The following is a 12597-nucleotide window of genomic DNA, read 5'->3' as shown; positions in this document are numbered from 1 at the left end:
AGACCGGCGGCCTGCAGCAGAATGAGCGCCTGGGGAGCAACAGCTCACAATGAGGCCTCTCAGCACCCAGACAGAAACACACAGAGAACGAGAAAGACAGAGAGGGGGTGCAGGAGGAGGAACAGGAGTATTGTTGTCACCGCACAGATGTCCCGGTTGAGGGTATCGAGGCCCGGGAAGCACACCTGTAGGTCGCCACGCAGGTTAGAAGAGTGAAAAACAGAACAAAAAGACAAAGATTTCTCGTGGGTTATGTCTATTTACAGAGGCCAGAAAGCACATTCTGTCTATATGTGTGTGGAAGGAATTCAAAGCTGAATTCTCTACTGTCAGACCTACCGATGAGAGCTTTCCAGAGCTACTTTGAAAACTTGTCTTGCTCTTTCATCGCTCTGGAGAAGTTTCTTCTAAAAATTCTTAGGAGAAACAAAAATATACAGTAAAAGAAATGAAAAACACAAGATATAAACAAATGTGGACAGAATCACTCAAACAATAAAACATGCTGACAATGCCAAGGTCACGAGTTTGACTCACAGGGAATGCATGAATTGATAAAATGTATATTAAATGCATAAACATGTTTCAAAAGTTTGGGCTAAAGTAACAAGAAAGAATGAAATACTTTTTAATTTAAAAATTGACATTGTTACAAAAATAATAGATTTTTAATAAATCCTGTTATTTTGTACTTTCAAATAAAGTAATCATCAAAAAAAAGTTTCCACAACAGTTTAAAGCAGCACAATTGTTCATAATCATCATATTAAAATGATTTCTGAAGGATCATGTGACGTGCTTATTTTCGCTTCTCATTCACATACAGTGTGCCAATATTAACGATTCCAGTCTTATCTCACGGCCAATTCGTACGAATTCGTACGAGTGATTAAAGGGTGGCTAATTCGTACGATTTGTCTAAACCCACATGATGGTAAGGTTTATAGGCGGGGTCAGGGGTAGGTCAGACATGAATTCATACGATTTGGGGAACTTAAAATGTAAAATATGCACGATTTAGCAAAAATCCTAGGCTACTAATTCGTACGAGTGAGGTCGTATGAATTTGTACGAATTAGCCACCTCGTAAAATTCATACGAATTGCCGCGAGACGGGGTTGGCTATTCAACGAGTAGAAAATGTAGCAAAGTAGGCTACATTTACATCCCTCAGATGGAAAAATACCAGTAGGCCTAACGTTGCAAACAACAAAAGTAGGGAGTTGGACTTGGCTAATGTCAAGTAAATAACAAAACTAGTTACATAAACATGTTATAGGCCTATGATTAAAGGCCTGAACCAATCAAAACATTAAAACACACACAGTCATTGGTTTAACGACTTCAAAATGCTAAAAATTTAGAAAAGTGTGCTTTTTACCTGCTTATTTTCGCTTCAGGTATGCTGCAATATTAACGGTCGAGTGATTCCAGTCAGCGCAGCTTATCTCACAGCCAATTCGTACGAATTCATACGAGTGATTAAAAGGTGGCTAATTCGTACGAATTTTTATGATCTCACTCGTACGAAATCGTACGAAATGCGTACGATTAAAAGGTGGCTGATTCGTATGAATTTGTACGATCTCACTCATACAAATTTGTACGATTTGTCTAAACCCCCGTGATGATTAGGTTTATGGGCGAGGTCAGGGGTAGGTCAGGGTCAGTCATATGAATTCATACGAGTGATTAAAAGGTGGCTGATTCGTATGAATTTGTACGATCTCACTCGTGCGAATTCGTACAATTTGTCTAAACCCCCGTGATGATTAGGTTTATGGGCGGGGTCAGGGGCAGGTCAGTCATATGAATTCATACAATTTGGGGAACTTGTAAAATATGCACGATTTAGCAAAAATCGTAGGCTACTAATTCGTACGAGTGAGATCGTATGAATTTGTGCGAATTATCCGCCTTGTAAAATTCATACGAATTGCTGCAAGATCGGGTTGGCTTCACGCACCTTGTGCTCAGAAGAGATCCTATCCTTGCACTGGGCGGTAATTCTTTCAGTTCGAATATTTACATTCTTTAAAGTTGAAATTATAGATATGAGAAGAAGAAGAAAAAAAAGAAACATTGAACGCAGTAGAACTACTTTGACAAGCGGAACAGTCATGGGTCAAAGAAAGTCAAATAAAAAGCGAACATGTTATGTTTACTTCAGTTACAGGTTTTTCACGTTATTTTACAGCATATATGTAAATTTACATTCTATTTCTTTAATTTTACAGAATTTTCAAAATACAAAATTTTCTATAAAATAAAACAATAAAATTCCGTACAATTACAGATTTTTTTACAGCCTTTTTTTTTCAAAAACATTAAAAATCAAACCGACCGAAAACTTTTAACAGTAGTGTAAGTTGGACCAAAGTGTCGGCTGCGTAAATATAATAAACAGTTTTTTTCTATCCTTTAAAGAAAAAGTGCTGCTTCTCATATACTAAAATATTAGTTATTGTAGTTCGAATCTAAATGAGAGCATGCATTTACTCATCTTACTATACAGTATTTCTCAAAATGAGAACAAGCAGTGAAACGCAAACTCAGATTATTACCCAAACCTCCTATAATTAAAAATAAAATATAAACAACGCAAATATGTTATGCATTTAATCTCACTTTATTAACCAATAGCTTTACCCTTGACCTTTAATGATCCAATTCAATCATATGAATGAGCGAAAATGACTTAAGTTAAACATCACATTTGTTTGATCCAATCCAGGGGTGCGTTTCCCAAAGTTTTGGAAAACGCACCCCAGAATGGCAGCACAGCTGAAAGGTTTGTTTGAGGTGCGCCCTCTACTGTACAAACGTGAATTTGCATTTCCTTCAGCATGAGGCTTATTCATTTCACTTTTGGTGATGATAGATGAGACTAAGTCAATATACTGTCATACTCCTCTACCCAACCACCCCCTCCCCCCTCAACTCTATCATGCCCACCGTTAAGCCACACTAAACACAGAGTGATCATCCTGCTCTGGGCTTTATACACGTCTGGTGCCAGAGCTAAGCTCAGTTTGCTCACTCACTCACTCTCTCTCTAAGTGCATGTGATGAAGGCTTCCTGCTGCGGGGCTCCACTGCCATATCAGACGGCGCCACAGACTGCGGAGTCACACAGATGCACAGACAGCGCTTATGACACACATGTGCAAGCTAACATAAACACATGATCAGAATCCACACATTGTGTCCACAAACACACACTCGTTTAGGCTATCTGCTATTTGCATTTACACTACATGTTCCACAAAGAGTTGGAGTTTAAGAAAGAGGCAGGTCCAGTTTTATCTACTGAAAAATACCCCCTTCTTAGCCGGTACAAGATAAACCTTTTTAAAATGCTAACTTTCTGTGGTAGAAACCCCGGCTCAGAACTACCCTCGTGCAGCTCTTTGAGAGCTTTTGCCTGATGGACCTGCAGGATGGCAATGACATGCAGGGCAGAGATTGCCTATCCAGCTGCACTGTATCCCTTATCAGATGGGCTGCTGTTGTCTTACAGACCTTGGACAGGAGACTCTGGTGATTCCGCAAGGTGGCAACAGTTTGTGGTCATAAATGCACCGCAACTACATACTGCACCTGTGGAATCTCCACGTAACCCTTGGCCGCCCGCCATCGAGGGTAGTAAGAGTGAACCTCCATATGCAGTACTGGGAAGAAAGGCACTTGAGCGGCGCCACACCCAGGAACCAATCATCCAACCGTGGGGGAAAGTGGAGGGGTCCACTTGAGCCTGATGCCTGCGACGGGCCCGGAAACCATGGCCATCAACTCTGAATCTGATTCAACGTGATCTATCACTCTCAAAGGGGGGGAAGCTCAACTTCAACCTTTACAGAGGACAATAGCACACTCTTCAATCCAGCGATTGACATCTAGTCCTCATCTGGGGATCGCCGAATGAGACATAAGATACCCCACGAGATGGTCACCGTGATTTTGCCAAGTAAGACATGGTCCTGGATCAACATATTTTATTGATCCTGGATCAACATTTCTGTCCCAAAATGTAGTCCTTACCCAATCCCTAACCCTAAACCTAACCCTACCCATAACTTTGGGTAGGGTTAAAATCATAGGGTAAAATCATAGGGTAATGATAGGTAAATAACACTGATGTTTAAGTACTTTACCCTGGTTCTAAGCCTAAACTTGACATAAACTATAAACTTGTCCCTCAAATCTGATTGGTTGATTGGAAAATTGACATCTTTGTTGATCCTGGAACATGTGGTACCCCACAAGTGAGACCTGCATAATCACTCGGCAGCTCGACGGCATATGGATGGCCTGGCAGAAGTGCTCCCATTGTAACCCTCACGTCTCTCAAAGTGTTAACCATACCCGCGGCTCTGCTATGAGAAGGCAGGGTCGCAGCAGAAGGGACTCGAGCAAAGAAGGAGAGTTGCGACTGTAATGCCAACATGGACATGCTTTCGCAGTAAGAGCATGCATTATCCACAAACACTCTCTCAGGCATGTGAGACAGCGATCATGGCTGTCAGATGAGGTTAGGAAACAACCACATCCAGAAACACACAGACAGAGAGACATCTTGAAAAAGACGCGTCTTTGCTCTTTAAGGAAATCTGCTCTGAAACGCCGAAGTGCTGAGGGATGAATGCTACACTTCTCTGTGCACAGCTCTCTCTGAAGGAAAATCACTGCTGGATGCACCCTCACACTGGCAGGAGAGATCTCCACAGGATAAGCTCTTTTAAAGAAATTAAAATCGCTGTTTCTCTACCACAGGAATTCACTCAGATGAAGGATGACTGGAAATGAGCGATCGCTATCACAGCCGCTGACAGCCGGAGAGTGCAAGTCTGACTTTTTATACTAGTATGTCTGCGTAGGAGTGGCTCGGCATGCAAATCTCACTGGCCAATAGTGAGATTTGATTAATTCTCCATTGACATTGGATTCAGTCTCCTTTGGCTTCATTAGTTACCACTTGAAGGTGATTGGGCTCCCAGATGAGACCCCAATACGTCAGTATCGACGTAACTTTGAATGAGACTGAACCCGGATGATCCCTAAAATTACCTGCCCTCCCGCCCCCCCATCAAGGAGGTGCAACCTCACCCCTTATTCCCCAAAACAACAAGACTCCAATAGAGGAGAGCGGGAGGGGGCTTAGGTCGGGACGTGGAACCAGGACACGGAACAGGCAAGGTCAGGGTGGAGATGGAGGTGGGAGGAACCATGGCAGGAGAAGCCAGTGTTGAACCCCCAGTCGCAATCCCAGGACAAAAGCCCAGAGTCGAGGGAGCGAGGAGCCACCGAAGGCTTGGCCAGTGGAACCAAGGCGACGAGTGACTGAGACGATGGTAGTGGATGCCCGAGCGAACCTGAAGAGCTGACGGGACTGGGCAACATTGAAGGCCAGGGATGGTAGGGCGGATGGCAGGCCAGGGATAGCAGGGCGGGACCCTAGCTCCACCAAGCAACCGAGGTGGAGTTAAGGTCCCGGAGGACTGAGGCGAAGGCGGAGTGACCGTTGACCAAGGTGGAGCTGGAGGGAAAGAGGAGCCCACTGGAGCAGAAGGGACAACGGGGTAGTGATTTGGGGGTTATAATTTGGTAATAAGACGTTATATGTGAAAGCTAGTAATTATTATTTGTTTAATATTTTTAGCCGCACAGAACTCCATCCCATAAACAACTAGAGAACCAGACATGGGTTTTTTTGATTTGTATTTTTTTTTTTATCTTAACATTTGGTTTATTAACACCCAGCACTGTCAACATTAGAATTTCTTTCTGTAATAATTTTAGTACAAAATAATTTTGAAATAATCTGTAAAATGTGTTTAGATAAACATTCTTAAATTTTTTTTTAGTATGATTTATCTTGTGTGGAATCACGTACTTGTATCTTTTAATTTGTATTTGATAATGTAGTTGTTTTTGTTTTGTATTAATATAAGATGATATGTTTGTTAGCTTGACTTGACATTGTCAACAGTTTATAGCAATGCGCATTAATGTGCACTGTCCCTGTAAATAAATTAATAAATCAAGACTGTGTGATGTTAATGAATTTATTCCAAAGGGAAGGTATGGCTGCATATTTCAGAAGCCATGGCATGAAGCGCAGCTGTCTCATTAAAAAGATCCTTTTAAAAACATCCGAAGGCACCTTTAGTTTCACATCCTTCATTCAGCTCATTTTGAAGGATGCATCAAATGTATCCTTTAAGTACATAAGTCACCCACAATCCTTTGCAAACATTCCAATTCACAAAACAGAACTGACGGAAAACGAGTCGGCACTGAGCTTGTCTGAGTTTATTATGAAATGTAAGACAAAAATATTGTTTTCAAGTGGCTTTGTCCTTGCCAGTCTTCAGTGTCACATGATCTTTCAGAAATCATTCTTACATGCGGATTTGCTGCTCAGGACGTTATGAAAGTACACTCAGACATGGAGGATGACACACAAAAGGAGGTTTATTGACAAAAATAGAGTAAATTGCTGGAGAAAAAAAGTAAGAATCCACTTCGCTTCAAACGAGACCGGACAATGAGCTGGGGCAAGTTGTGTACTTAAAGGGGTCATGAACTGGCTTTTTAAATTTTATTATCTTGTTGTCTGAGGTCAACTTATGACGTTCGCTTGGTTTTTGCATTCAAAGACATCAAAACGAATAAGTAATAGGCTATTTTGTACCCTAGTTTTGAGCCTAGCTGAAAAACGCTCGGTTTTTATGTGCTTCTCGCACTGAAGACTTGGAAGTAAACCCCCACTGCTGTGAGTGGAAAACAGTTTTGCATATTATAATGAGTTTCAACTTACCCATTGATGCACTTGGGGGAAATTGTTTTGAAAATGACTATAATTACTAAATGACTAGTTAATAATGATGTGCCCCAACAAGTAAAGTCATAACATAATTATGCCTTTGCAAATCATTAGCTAATGATTAATTAAAGCAGACAAGTGGAAGTTGAAGTGCATAGCTTTGACTAATTGTGGTAATTAACACATTAATTTACACTATTAGTTAATAAAATATGTTATTAAGGAATTAATACACAATGACACATTGAATTAATAGTAATTCATGTATTACTTAATCTATTAATCATATAGACTCTTTATTAGTTGCTGATGCAGTAATCATTAATTAATGGTTTAGTTCTTAATGAGTTATACATTAACTCATGATTATCTGTGCATTAGTTAAGCATGAATTGATGCATATTAGTGCACCCATATTGTAAAGTGTTACCAACTATCCCTTTATGACCTGCATAATGAGAGGATCTGTGGACGGTGGACAGGACTCTCAGGCAGTTGCTATGTTGGACACAAGAAGGTGCATGTGACGCCCATAGACATAGATGGATGAGACACAGCTGGAGAGGGGAAGGTGAAGACGTGGTTCAGAAAAGGAGGATTAGTGGCTCTGTTAGACTCTGTATGGGGCTCAATTACAGTGTCCCCTGCATCCACAACCCACAGGGGTGAAATTACACGCTCTGACTGGGTACAGTGCCTCACTGCTGGGGGTGAGCTGTGATGGATAACCACTGACCCAGACAGGGTCACGTCTGTCAGAGGAGAACCACGGTAGCACAGGGATCAATATGTTGCCATACATGGCGTCATTAATAGACAGACACTGAGCATGTTTATAATGTGCATTTTATTCTGGTTAAGGTTTTTCAGATTTCAAAAACCAGAATATTGGCTGAACTGGGTTATGAGAGTCATGTCATTGTGTTGACAGATGCATAATTGGAAAATCAGCAGATTCGGTTTCATTTTAAGCTCAATTTCTAAAGCTTTACATGACCAATAGTGGCTAAAGTTGAAGAAATGCCTATGAAGGCGGTTTTCTTTGTAAGTTCTCCATGATTTGCTGTGAAGATCTCCCGCTGACTCACATCATTACACACTGACTACAGTAAGTGGTCTGATCTGACAGGACTCATCTTGAAGTCTCCTGGATAAGTGGAAACACACTTAAAGTTCAGTCAACACGAACACACAGTCCATATGCCCGTGAACGAAACCCCAAGTCCTGCTAGTGTGTTCAAAAGAGGAGTATTTTGTGTGTATTCATGAGTGATAGAGTGTGTTTGGCTCAGGAATTGTATGAGATGGGAATCTGATTAACATTGCAGATGTGTTTAATTTTAGTTTTATATATAAAAAGACATGAAGGATCTCTTTGACCACCACATCAGAACGCAATAATCAGCACTGCCAGCTGACCTGGGTTAAGCCTGATTATACGAGCTCCTATGTGTGCATGTGTCCAATGGGAAGGTCTCATAACACTGGGATGTGGAAGCATTTTATTTGGATAGTTCCTCCAGCGGATCCTCCTAAAAATGTCCAACAGACCATCTGTTACATGTGTGAAGTGTCAGCAGAGATTCTGATGATGAGCTACACTTCAATATATACTATAAAGCTATAAAGTAACACCCAGTTTCATATTTTGCGAATGATTCATAAAGTCATAACTGATGATAACATAAAATACAGAGTTTCCTTGCGGGAAAAACAGATCCGGCTGGCCAGGCCGTATTCTTTTTTTTCTTCCAGTCAAATGCACCAAACACATGCGGATCATCCATGAATGCTCATACGCTACTGCACTATTATTGATGCTTTCTTGTGCTCTTTACTGTTAACATTTTGTTCAGCAACATAATATTTGCACTACCTCAGCATCGGACACTGTTTTGGTTGAGTATCATATGTGATACATCTGGGTTTATGGCTCATAGACACTCACCTAAAGGATTATTAGGAACACCATACTAATACTCTGCTTGACCCCCTTTCGCCCATCAGAACTGCCTTAATTCTACGTGGCATTGATTCAACAAGGTGCTGAAAGCATTCTTTAGAAATGTTGGCCCATATTGATAGGATAGCATCTTGCAGTTGATGGAGATTTGTGGGATGAACATACAGGGCACGAAGTTCCACCACATCCCAAAGATGCTCTATTGGGTTGAGATCTGGTGACTGTGGGGGCCATTTTAGTACAGTCAACTCATTGTCATGTTCAAGAAACCAATTTGAAATGATTGGAGCTTTGTGACATGGTGCATTATCCTGCTGGAAGTAGCCATCAGAGGATGGGGACATGGTGGCCATAAAGGGATGGACATGGTCAGAAACAATGCTCAGGTAGGCCGTGGCATTTAAACGATGACCAATTGGCACTAAGGGGCCTAAAGTGTGCCAAGAAAACATCCCCCACACCATAACACAACCACCACCAGCCTGCACAGTGGGAACAAGGCATGATGGATCCATGTTCTCATTCTGTTTACGCCAAATTCTGACTCAATGTCTCAACAGATATCAAGACTCATCAGACCAGGCAACATTTTTCCAGTCTTCAACTGTCCAAATTTGGTAAGATCTTGCAAAAATTGTCGCCTCTTTTTCCTATTTTGTAGTGGAGATGAGTGGTACCCGGTGGGGTCTTCTGCTGTTGTAGCCTATCCGCCTCAAGGTTGTGTCTGTTGTGGCTTCACAAATGCTTTGCTGCATACCTGTGTTGTAACGAGTGGTTATTTCAGTCAAAGTTGCTCTTCTATCAGCTTGAATCAGTCGGCCCATTCACCTCTGACCTCTAGCATCAACAAGGCATTTTCTCCCACAGGACTGCCGCATACTGGATGTTTTTCCCTTTTCACACCATTCTTTGTAAACCCTAGAAATGGTTGTGTGTGAAAATCCCAGTAACTGAGCAGATTGTGAAATACTCAGACACCAACAACCATGTCACACTCAAAATTGCTTAAATCGCCTTTCTTTCCCATTCTGATATTCAGTTTGGAGTTCAGGAGATTGTCTTGACCAGGACCACACCCCTAAATGCATTGAAGCAACTGCCATGTGATTGGTTGATTAGATAATTGCATTAATGAGAAATTGAACAGGTGTGTTCCTAATAATCCTTCAGGTGAGTGTAGAATTAATTAAATATGGAGTTCATACTCGAGAAGGAAAAACACCTCAGTTTTATTTAGAGGCCCAAGCTATGCAAAAATATGCAATTTGTTGCAGATGCTGATATTTATACGGCATGAGGAGTGACAGAGACGAGAGAGGGAAGAGAGGAAATAAAATAATAATAATTGGTCTAGTTCCCGGACACACTGCCCCTGTCCCTCAGCTCACCATCAGTGTCGCCAAACTGCTCCGTCTCCCAAATGTTCGTACACATGTGTCAGAGATCACAAACCAGGCGCTGAAAGAGACGTCCGCCAGTTCCAACGCAAAAGTTGTGATTTATAAAAACAACCTTGATGGGAAAATTTGCGCACATGTGCGCAAATTTTCCCATCAAGGTTGTTTTTATAAATCACAACTTTTGCGTTGGAACTGGCGGACGTCTCTTTCAGCGCCTGGTTTGTGATAGCATGATTTTTCTAAAAATGGACGCATGGATCACCAAGTAAGTCTAGGTTGAAAAACAGCATAAAAATGTATCTTACGTTTCCAAAAAATCAGTGAAGATTCCACATCATAAAGACACATGAATAATGATCTAAAGGAGGATGTGTTTAAATGAAGTATAACATATCAATCAGACAGCAGAAGGGATGTAGATTGTGTACAACAGGTTTTTCAGGAAAGTTTTGACCATGTTGATAATTTAGAGGCAAATCAATAATTATACAGTAGGCTTAATATTTTGCTTCTTATTTCTTACACATAATTGTGGCAACATACAACCAACAACTGGATTGCTTGGTAAATATTCCCAGGCCTTCTCCGTGAACTATTGACCTATCAAGTGTATATCTCGCAAGACTAGTGTGTTTTCCAATGTACGCTGTGGCATTTAGACTCATACATGTGTGTGTTTGAAGACGAGTGTGTGTGAATGCTGGAGAATCACTTATTTTCTGCATTCCTGTGGCCGACTGCAGTGAGGATGTATTGCTGGGAAACCGTGAGTGTGTAAACACACAGTAGCTGTCTGATTCTCACCCTACTGAGACCACACTGCCCTCCTTTGACACCGGACAGCACATGCCTCATCTGTGTGTGAGGGAATGAGACAGCCAAAATAAGAGACTTGTATCAGAGAGAATGTAGTTCAGCCAGAATTATCCCTACTATTGTTAGTATTCTCATCAAAACACTTCAATCCAATGATCTCTAATTCGTGTTCTTGCTGAGCAGAAACCAATTTACCAGACATGCAGTGTTTACAGAAAACCAAATCACAGAATGAGTGAATCAAGAGTCTGCAAAGCGTCCTCCGGCACACCCCAAACAATTTCAGTGAATTTAACGTCTGGACTCAGAGGATAAAATGATTCTCACAACCATTCTTTCACAGTTTAAACCTGATGAATCTTGACACTGTCATCGTGGAATATGTCATCGCCATGTCTTCAAATGAAAAGCTACACACTCCATCCATTAGGGTTAGAAGACTTGTTTCCAAATACTGTATAGAACATGCTAGAAACATAACAATCACTACAATAATGATCCAATCATAGGGTCTTAAGCATTTGCCTGAATCCAAACCGCTTTTTTTCTTTTTCTTTTTCTTTGGACAGGCAGTGTATATTCACTGTAAAAATTAATATGCTTTATCGAATCAAAAAAAAAAGTGTGGCAACAGATTACATGCAATATTATGAATTAAATTTAACAAATTAGAATTGAGTAATAATTAATCAAATTAATTCCTTAAAAGATAACCATTTAAAATGAGTAAAACTTACAACAACCAAAAAAAAAAAAAAAAACATAAATTGAAGTCACCATTATGGTGATCAGTGTTAGTTTTAGGTTTGTTTTAAAATGACGGTTTTCTCCTTCAGTGATTCTGCTTGTTAACATCAGGTAACAACATCTTCAAGGTTGGCAATATAAAATAAAGAGTTCTCAATTAATCTTTGACGTCTGTCTGTTAGTGAGATATTTTTGTTACATTTTTTTGGTGTAAACTTTACTCATTTTAAATGGTTGACTTTTAAGGAATAACTTGATTAATTTTTACAGTCTGCAAACTGTTAAACTGCAGCATTCAGCTATTTGGGAATGACCACTGTCAAAGGTTATTCTCACTTATACAGGAGAACAATGTTCCCTACTTAGCTGTTCTCATGTCTCTCTGTGCTCTCTAAAAGCAAACTAATTAAACAACTGTACGTTCACACTGCTGCCAACTTGAGCTATCAAAGCAGAAGGAAGTCATTCATTTTCAATGGAAGCTAGCTTTTCTCAGCTGCAAGAAGCGCTAAATCGTTTGGGCGTTTTAAGCGTCAATCAGAAAGTTGAAAGAAGCTCAACTGTATGGTAATGAGCTGTGATGCGGTTCAACGGCAAAATGCCAGCAACCAATCAGAATATAGACATCCTTTGCCCTTGTTGATTCCGGAGAAATACAAAATGTAAACTTTCATTCCTACCAAAACATTATTTCCGAGAAAATGGAGGAGAAGCTAATAATCGCCGTTGCTGGGTTACCTATCATTAGTGACATCACGTTGTTTGCTTATCGGGACCGCATGAGCGCAACTTTGAAATATTTACGAACGCTCGTTTTAAAGCGGGAATGCAGTTCATTTGCTCAC

This window comes from Pimephales promelas, chromosome 11 (genome assembly GCF_988280905.1).
Source record: "Pimephales promelas chromosome 11, fPimPro1.hap1.1, whole genome shotgun sequence".
NCBI classification, from domain to species: Eukaryota; Metazoa; Chordata; class Actinopteri; order Cypriniformes; family Leuciscidae; genus Pimephales; species Pimephales promelas.
The sequence above is the reverse complement of the archived record's forward strand: the minus strand, read 5'-3'. Positions refer to the sequence as shown.